This window comes from Physeter macrocephalus, chromosome 2, assembly GCF_002837175.3.
Source record: "Physeter macrocephalus isolate SW-GA chromosome 2, ASM283717v5, whole genome shotgun sequence".
NCBI lineage: Eukaryota > Metazoa > Chordata > Mammalia > Artiodactyla > Physeteridae > Physeter > Physeter macrocephalus.
In genome coordinates, this window is record NC_041215.1 from 36,424,673 (window position 1) to 36,434,452 (window position 9,780).

Consider the following 9,780-nt stretch of genomic DNA (forward strand, 5'->3'; position numbering starts at 1 on the left):
CGCTTCCCAGAGTCCCACTACTGGGATGGGATTCTTTAGCTTCTGGGATGAGGGGCAGGCTGAATCCCAACCAGTGTTCCCCTGGCACTCACCAAGGGCATTGACGCCGGGTCTCAGTAGAGGTGGGCCTTTCCTTAAGGTAACGTAGTTCAGAGGCTAAGCAGGTGACTCTCACTTCACATCTCAGGGAGCAGAGGTGGGTGTCTGTTCCACCCTTTTCCCTGCGTTCCTGTGCAGATGGCCTGCAAACCAATTCCAAAGTGTACTGAAAGTGTCAGCTCTGCCTCCATGCCCCACGGCCCCCCATTGCAAAACAGTGATGCTACTTTGAAGGATGGAAAACCCAGCTTCTATAGACTAAAATAAGCACAGAAACAGAGCACCATGCCTACGTATTCCTGCCCATCTATACATGTAGCAAAACACTGAAATACCAACAGTGAAGTTGGATTTTGGACACTTTTTATCTTTGTGATTTCCTGCATTTTCTAAGTTTTCAGAATTGAGACCTATCCTTTCGGTAAAGGAAAGATATGTTATAAAAATGTCGGGGGAGAGTCTTTTCCTCTTACGGCACTCAGCACAGGACCTGCTGATGCATTTTAGATTAAATCCATGAAACACTGAAGGATGACTCCCAGGCTTGGGACCCCAAACACGGTGTGACCCCACCAAAGGAGATCAAAGCCGTGAAGGAATCCAGCCTTCCCCCACAAGCCACCTTCCCTCTGAAACGGCCTTGGGGTGTGAGGGCTGGGCTGGAAGGAGGAGTGGCCCCAGCTCTGCAGGGGGCAGCCTGTGAGAGGCTGGTGGGGTCATATGGTCCTCAGGGCCCGAGCTGCGGCCAGTGGGCCAGAGTGGGCCCTTCCCCATGGCCTCTCCTCTCCTACCAGTCTCCCTCTCACCTGCCCGGGCCTCAGGGCGCTCTCTTCCTGAGCACACTTGACCTTTGCCTTTGCCAGTTCCTCTGCCTGGAGCCCCCGTCCCCACGAAGCTGGGGGGCTTCCCCGGCTTCAGGCTCTGCTCACCCCAGTCTTCTCTGAGAAACCGCTCAAGGCAGCTGCATCTGAAGGAACACCCTCCCCAGGGAAGGTATCGGCCGTCTGTGGGTCTCAGGAGGACAGAGACCTTATCTGCCCTGTCGCCTGCTGAATCCTCCTGGGGGCTCAGCAGTGCTGCCCGGGGAGAAGCCTGAGGCTGGGTCCCCAGCCCCGCCTCATCTGTGCCATCTTTGATGTGGCTTTAAGAATACCCCTGTCACCCCTATTTCCAGGACCCAGTGTGCGCCCCCATCAGAGCCTCCCAGGCCTCCTGTGGACTGACCTCTGTGCCCTCGACTCCAAGGCTGATGCTCTGGCCACACCCAGGATCCCTAGGGCCTCAGCCCCTCTGGCCTGGAGAATACACCTTCCCCTGCTCCCTCGACATCAAGTCCGGGCCTAAATGTCTCCTGCACTGGGCGGCCTTTCCGCCTGCTCAGCCAGCTTGCCCGTCTCTGGATGCGCATCCGCACAGAGGCTTCCCTACGCTGGACTGCTGGCCTCTCTGATTGTCCAGAGGGGTCCCTGAGCGCACAGGTACCTACCCCAGGGCAGCCCGGCTCAGAGAAGCTGCGGAGTGAGGGCCTTCTCGCAGTGAAGCCGCTCCTGGGGCATAATTGCTCCTCCTTTTTCCCTTCCCCTCCTCCTTCTCTGGTTTGTCTGTTTGCCTCTCCCGTTGGCACAGAGCCAGTCTAGCTTATGAAAAAACAAGCTGTCATCTGAGTGTTTTTTATACCTCGTTCCCCGAACGGCTGCTGTGTTTCCAGATGTTCATTATTGCTGTATTAGCGGAGGTTGTTAATGATACTCGGGCTGACAGAATACAAATTGATTTTCAAAAGTTATGCTGATTGCTTAGACATGTTTCTTGTGCCAGCTAAGCAAAATGGAAACACACACACACACACACACACACACACACACACCCCGAAAAAAAACCTATGCCATGTGGCACACATGGTCTTTGATCTCAGGGGCTGGGGCCACATGTGAACCAAATGTCAAAGACATTACACTGACTGGAGAAGGTGTGGATAGGGACGGGTTTCCGGGGAAGCTTTAACCGGGCTAAGGGACACAATACCCAGAAGCAATGCGGCCCTGAGATGCTTTGTTGTTCCTGGCTTCTGCTGGGGGCAGAGAGAGCCTTGTGGGGTGCAGAAGCAGTGTGGATCCCAGCGTAGGACAGGCCTGGTTTGAATCCCAGCATTCCCATTTATTCGGGGTGTGTGAATTTGGGAAAGTCGTTAACCACTGAACACCCTTACCTGCAGAATTCAGACAAGAGTATGGGTGCGCAGCTCCCAGGTGGTTACGGGCATCAAATAGGACAGAGCGTGCCAAACTGGGATGGCCCCTTACCAGCCTGGGAGAGATAGGGAGATATGGGTACACGGCAGGAACTTCTGGAGTCTTCACCAGCCTTCATTAGTAGGAAAGGCAGAAACTCTTTGATCTGTCCCAGATCTCTGGAGCTGGTCCTGCTTCCAGACACCCCGGGAGAGAGAGCTGGGGAACCAATCAGGCCAGAGGCACTGTGGTTTCTGCTGCTGCCATGTGGTGTCACTGTTGTGCTCAAGCCTCACATAGCTTGGTGGACGCTGGTCCACCGCTACAGCGCGGGCCTTGCTCCGGGACCCACTCAGGCTGCACTGCATACACGCCTGGGCTGCAGGGGTGTGATGCTATTCTCTTCTCTTCAAGGGGGCCCCAGGGTTCTTCACCGGAGATTGTACAACAGAGAAAACGAAAGGTCCTCTTATAGCTTTTTCTGGAGCAAGCGTCCTTCACTGATGTCATAGTTGGAGAGGGACCACTCCTGTGGTTTCCAAGAAGACAAAAATGGACCGCAAGGTGACTTGTCTCTACTCTTAGATGCAGAAGAAGCTGTTTTGGCTTTAAAATTCCATCTCACGGGCACCTCCTCCCATGTGTAGATCACCAAGCTCAAGTGATTGGTTTGTGCTGATCTATCGGCTGATAGATGACCCTTTCCTCTCCACCCACGTGGGTGGGCAGGCCACAGGCTGCATGAGAGGTCCTGGCAACGTGTCTTGTCATCTAGGATATTTGTCTACCGACTTCCCTGCAGCCCTTACTCCTGGGAGTGTGTGGGGACAGCAGATGGAGGAGACCATATCTGGACGAGATGGCTGTTTCCCGTCCGCCTGGCACCTGCCCTATCAGGCCGAGACGTAAGGGAGCTTCCGTCAGGCTGTGCTTTGGACCACTAAGCAGAGAAGCACCTTGAGGGAACAGGCTTTAAAAGGGCTCTGTTGTGGAGAGGAGTCTGGGCTCTTGTTCAGGCCTCACAAGCATACCCGCTGCTCTGGGCCGCTTGGTGGGCAAGAACAGACATCCCAGAGTTTTCTTTGCCCTGTATCCTGCCACATTGATGGGCCCACTACTCCATTCGTTCATTCATTGCTGAAAGTCCATCGTATGTGCAGCCGTGTGATTGGTGCTGCTGGAGATGGAGCCCACAGCACACTCGCGGTGACGGATTTGGAGGAGGCTGGGATCCTAGGGGGAGCACAGGACCTGAAGTGTTGGATGGGAGGAAGGCGAGAGGTGTGACTGCAGGCAGCCCGGGACCAGGACAGTGATCACTGCAGTGGGCGTGAAGGCCAGCAGTGTGCCAGCTGGCTTGGAGCAGACAGCTTTCTTGCAGGAGGAGGGAGAGGGGGCGGGGAGAAGGGGACACCCTCTTCCCGCGTCTCTGCCCACCTTTTGTCTGGCTAACCTTCCAGTCGCAGGTTCAATGACACCTCCTTAGGCAAGTCCCCCCTGCCTGCCAGGCCCAGACTAGGTTAGACATCCTGGTTATAAGGTCTTTTAGCTCCATGAGCTTTCAACCAGAATTCATATTAAATAATGGTTTGGGGCTTCCCTGGTGGCGCAGTGGTTAAGAATCCGCCTGCCAGTGCAGGGGACACGGGTTCGAGCCCTGGTCCAGAAAGATCCCACATGCCATGGAGCAACTAAGCCCAAGGGCCACAACCACTGAGCCCGCATGCTGCAACTACTGAAGCCCGCGCACCTAGAGCCGGTGCTCCACAACAAGTGAAGCCACCGCAACGAGAAGCCCGCGCACCGCAACGAAGAGCAGCCCCCGCTCGCCACAACTAGAGAAAGCCTGAGCGCAGCAGCGAAGACCCAACGCAGCCAAAAATAAATAAATTAAAAAAAAATGGTTTGTGTGATTCTCTGTTTCTCATCTGCAATCTGGCAGAGGGGGACCTCCACGGGGTCTTGCCCACCTATCATTCTTACTGAGTATTTGCACCTGCCTCTGGGTGGAGAACTGGAGTTCTGCCTCTGTCCATCCGAGGACGTGATTCAGGGGATCTGAAATCCCCTCCCAGGGTTGTCACCTGGTGAACCAGTAAGGTTCTTCCCCTTCTGGTCTCAGTTTTCTCTGAGAAGATGAAACCAACGATTGAAGCAAACTATCTCTGAGTTTCCTTCCAGCTCCGAGCATCTGTGCATCCCAGCAGAGCGGCGTCTGGGAGAGATTGCAGAGCCCCCTCAGTCCTGGCTTGACTGCCTCTTGCTCTGTTCTCTCCCTTCTGCCTGTTTCCCACCTTCAGTCCCACCAGGACCTGGGACTGTACTGGCGGCGCCACGGCTGGAAAGCACCTGTGGCATTGTGGGAAGATCTGTCACCTCGAGATACTCGTGATGAGTTTTCCATGGAGCTGACCTCGAGATGTCAGATTGTTCCTGATTTGTGCAGCTGGCTCTGGGCAGCTGAGTTCCTCATTCTGGGGGCAACGTCTATCTGTGGAGGGCTGTGGCTGAGGGGACCCGTGGGGGGGCAGTCACATTGTCCACAGACGTGCTCCCCTGCCTCCAGGCTGTTAAGGGAGATGAATGATGTACTGCCAGAAGGCGGAAAGAGCTGTCTTTCTTGATCATGCTCAGTACACATGACAGGTTATTGGGTTTCCTGAAAACAGAGTTGGCAATTTCCATTGACATGTATGTTAGAGGGAACCCAAACCAGATTTTGCAAATTGTTTTATGTTGTCTATGTGGAATGTTTAGCCTCATTGCTGATGACAGTACTATTCTTTTCCTGTAGCTGTTGTCTTGACAAAGGGCTGCACTGCAGAGATGCCCAAAGAGGAGAAGGGGTGTAGCTTCACCATCATCCAGGCCCCACCCAGTCAGGAGACATCAACTCCCTTGAGTGTTTGCCCCCAGGTAGAAGAGCCTTGGGGAGCCCAGCCTGGGGTCTTAACTCTGCGTCTGCAGGATCCTAGACTAGCCTGAGGAGAAGTCGGTGTGGCCTTGGGCAGAGGCTGGCTGAGGGTTTAGAAGTGTCTGGTGCCAGCTTGGGTGCAGAGTAGACCTTTGGATGAGTTAATTCCACGTTGTCTGGACGCCGGTCGGGGAGGGACCATCACACCCCATCTCACGAAGCTCCCAGACCTTACCAGGTGGAGAGGACACCGTGAAGGGGCAGGGGCCCAGCAGAAAGGGTGATGTACGTGGAACAAGTCTTGCGTGCTCCCTGGCCCAGCCCCCCTTTTCCTTCCTGTTCCTCAAGGGGCTGAGCCCAAGCTGAGCTCTGAATGAGCTCTCACAGCACACTCCTGTCCCCAAGACTTCCCCTCTGCCGGGGAAGGAAGGGCACCAGTTGCATGGGGGAAGGGCGAGCACATTTGCAGGCCTGTTTTGGGTGGGCAGACGTTACCAGAGTGTGCTGGGCCTCTAAATCCAAAAAAGGCAAGGATGGGGTCATGAGGGTACTGGTGCAGGCTTCATTCTGAGTTCAGGAGGCATCTCTGAAGCATGAGGACTGACTCCTTTGGGAGGTCTGGACAAGGGGCTGGTACACCGCCCCAGCCTAGGGAAAGCTCCACCAGGGCCCTGGACTTGTTGATCCTCTCTGACCCTCTCTCCTTGGGGCTGGACCCACTCCACCCCACCCCAGATGACCTGGGACGCTAAGGGATCCCACCCAACCCTGCTCCTGGACTCACCCCAGGGGTTCCTCAGCTCATCCCTGGAGGCTGCTGGCCTCTTGGCACACTGAGGGCCCAGTGGCTTCCCAGCTGGGCCTGGCAGAGCCGAGGGCAGGGGCTGCAGAGACCTCTGGGGTCTGTCTGTGTGTGTCTCGTATTCCCGGCCCGCACTGAGCCCTCCCCACAGCACGCAGACTCCTGGTCAGCTCCGGGCCCTGTCCCCACCTGCGCTGCTTCTGTCCTTTGTCTGTCTCTCCACTCGGGTGTCTGATGGCAACCCAGCCCCTAGCAGGGTGCCAGGCACTTAGTAGGCACCATTTTAAAAAACACATCAGTAAGCGCATCAAAAGAGCAAGGATTCCATCCAGCCACTTGGGAGGGGGATGGGAGGAGAGAAGTGGGGTGTGCCTGGCAAAGCCAGGCAGCCCTAGGACGTCCATGGAAACGGCTGTCATCCTGCAGTGCGGACTTGGCTGACTCTCTAGACAGGAAACCACCCCCCCCACCAGCCCCCAACCCTGCTGGGTTGATTCTCTGCTCTCAGGGATGTGGTGGAGGCCCTGCTCTTGGGGCCGAGGTTCCCAGCCCAGCCCCCTCACTGGGGTCCTCCATGTGCTCTAGGCTGGTGATCGGGACTGGGCCACATATGGGGACATCAGGGTTCCCCCACTTCTCTGCATTAGAGCCCAGGCAACTCCATCCTCCACGCTGTGCTACCTGGGTTACCACCCCCCGCTTTCCATCCAGGGAGAAGGGAGGAGTTTTGGTATCCATCCACCAAAGGTCTTGTCAAAGTGGGGGGGGTGAGCATGGGGGAGGTTGGCGCTGCGTACCCCAGCCTTAGCATGCTTGCCCCTTCCTCCCGTCTGGGTGTTTCTGCTGCGCCTCTTTCCGAATGCCCCCAGTGTGTTCCAGTGCGGGTGGCCACAAGCATGGACTTTGGTTTGGGTGCAATTCTGAATCCTTCACTCAGTACTTACTGATCTGAGGCAAGTTAGTTAACCTCCCTAAGCTTTCATTCTTGTTTAATCTGCAAAATGGGCGTACAAATGGTGTTGTACTTTTAGGGTGCCTTGAGGGTTAGGTGAGGTTAGGGCCTCAGCTCAGGCTGGAGAACGTCAGCTGCTGTCCCCACAATACTGCTTGCTGTGGCCCCTTTTCTCTTGGGGAAGCTGGAATGAGGGAAAGGACTGAGTGGCCATTGAATGGGGTTCTGGGAGAGGCTGAAACCTCCTTTACTTTGCTGTGTCCCAGAGCCCCATTTCCTCCATCAAATAATTAAAAGAGTGGTTTGCAAACTGTTCCTGAAACTATTTTTCAAATCGTGCCCTAAGCTTCCATGAAGATCCTGTGGCGAATACCTTGGGGGCAAGAGGGTGTAGGGTGGGCTCTTATACCCTTCCCCTTAACAGGGGCTACTTTGCTTCTGTAAATGCTATCAGATATTGGGTTCCACATAAGATTTCTTTAAAATACATGACACACTGTTAAAAAAGTGTGAACATGAACATTTGTATAATAAAATTTGGTAAAATGTTTGGACACCAGTGTATTAAAAAGACTTCATCACTATCACTGTTTTAAACTGATAGGAACAGATACTACACTTGATCTTAGCCAAAAAGCAAAGAAATAATCATCATCATTTAAAAAATAAAATTATATAGAAGGCTTCCACAGGCCAGGCAGTCTTCTAAATGCTGGGGACATAAAAGGGCATGAAAACATGGTCCCTGCCATCAAGGAGAGGAACTAGCAAACTTTCATAAAAATTGCTTTCACTCCTCACATCTGTGTGTTTATCCAAGCCCATGGGGGTTGCAGATGAGGAAACGGGGGGGGGCTGAGTTTCCAGAAAGTGTCAACACCGTTAACCGGCAGGACTCAGCTCTGCCCTACCCCGCCTCCCGCTTCTTCCTACCTGAAGTCTTACAACCACTCCTACAGGTTATAATGTCAGTGGACTTGAGAAAAGCAAGAAAATGCACCAAAATAGTAATACTGGTTGTTTTTTAATAGAGGAATTTTGTGTGATTTATATTTTCTTCTTTATACTTTCCTGGGTTTTCAAATTTCCTCTAAAGTATTGTATATTATTTCCATTTTGATGCTTGTATTATTTTTATAATGAGAAAAAGGTCTTTAAAAATTATTCAAAAGTAACAGAACCGTTTGTATTCTGAGGTGATGCTGCCCATCTTGATAGAACATGGATGTGATTTAATTTTTTCCCCTTTAGAAAAGAGTTTCATTATTTCATGGGAAGGTAAAGGGAGTTATAATTTAAAAACAACAATACACACTTCCCCTCCCGATCATTTTATTCTATCAGAGAAACAGGGTAAAACCAGCTGGATTTATCAGGGTACCTCCTGGAGACACCCTTTGAATGAAGATTCAAGAAATGCACCTGAATGTGGATCAAATATGCACTCCCTCCAATGTCTTGGGAAGGTTATCTGACTCTGACACTGCAATCTGACAAAAGTGTTAAAATCTTATCTCAGCTGTTGACTTTAAGCAAATCATTTAACCTTTCTCATCTGCAAAATGGGAATGATGACACTTTCCTGGCCAGGCTGTTGTGAGGCTAATGATCTTGTACGCAGCTTGCTTCGTCTGGTCCTGACATATAGTAGAAGCTCAACCGTGATGATGATTTTTCTGTGATTCCCTGGAGGCAGTCCCCAAAGGCAGAGAGCTCACCATGGCTTCCCTTGTTTCTGCTGCTCTGGTGTGGCTCACCCTCCAGGGTAGCTGCCGCAGCTGCTGGGGGAGGCACCTGGACACTCCTCATCCTGAATGTCACAAGGGGGTCTGAAGATGCCTGAGAAGGGGCCAAGGGAGGGAAGTCAGAGTGAGGGAAAAGGAAGGGTATACAACTGCAATTGTGTAACTATAAAAGACAGTATAAATGCATATTTTTCTCTTTTCCTTCTCCTCTCCTCTCTCTTCTTCATACATGTCTCACTCCTCAGTACTCCGTGGAGAAGATGGCTTAAGTCAGCCGGCCTCAGCACTTCTCCGGGAAGTCCAGCTAAAAGGCAGCGTTCTTCTGGGTCTCAGGTTAAATCCTGGGCTCAGCTCTGCTCATCTCCTCCCATGGGCACATGGGTCCTTGGCCCTGCCGGCCAGGGATTGGGGCATCTGGACTGCCCACCCTGTTCTGGCCAAAGGCACGAGGGAGTGGGTGCTAGTCATTGGGCTGAATGTCTAGCACCCACTCAACACAGCAGTGAGAGCGGCATGAGGTGAGGGAGCCCCGGAGGCAGGCGCCATGGGGGTGGGGAGGTTTGCATGGGGGTGGAGGGGGCCATGGCCACCTGTGATCATCTGCTCTGCCGTCACGACTCGTATACATGCATCTCATCTAACCTTCATAACCACCCGGGAGAGAGGCCCTCCTACCGTCTTACAGAGGAAGGAATGCTCTGACACTCCCCTGGGCGCTGGGCAGTTGGGGGCGGGGCTAGGAGGTGGTTCTGCGGGGGCTCCACCCCAGGGCGTGGCTTGTATGCTCAGACCCCTCCCACATCTTCGCCCTCGATTACGAACCAAGGGGCTGATGTGGGGCCTGGGTGTACTTGGACTTGCTCCCTAGCCCAGCGCACTGTTGGGGTGAGTGTCCAGGAGAGTGAGCTAAAGCCTTCTTCTTCCCAGCGCCGCCCACCTCACCCCACTGACCCCCCCTCCCCCCGCCCCCTTGAGCAGGGCCTGGGCGCTGACCCTCTGTCTGCCTTCTGTTTGTCTTGTCCCGTCCCTCCAGGCTT

General features: G+C 53.6%; 1 pseudogene; it reads right to left on the minus strand.

Moving 5' to 3' along the window:
* Positions 1–7,541: 7,541 nt before the first annotated feature.
* LOC112061937 (uncharacterized) lies at positions 7,542–7,647 on the minus strand (annotated as a pseudogene).
* Between the last annotated feature and the right edge of the window lie 2,133 nt (positions 7,648–9,780).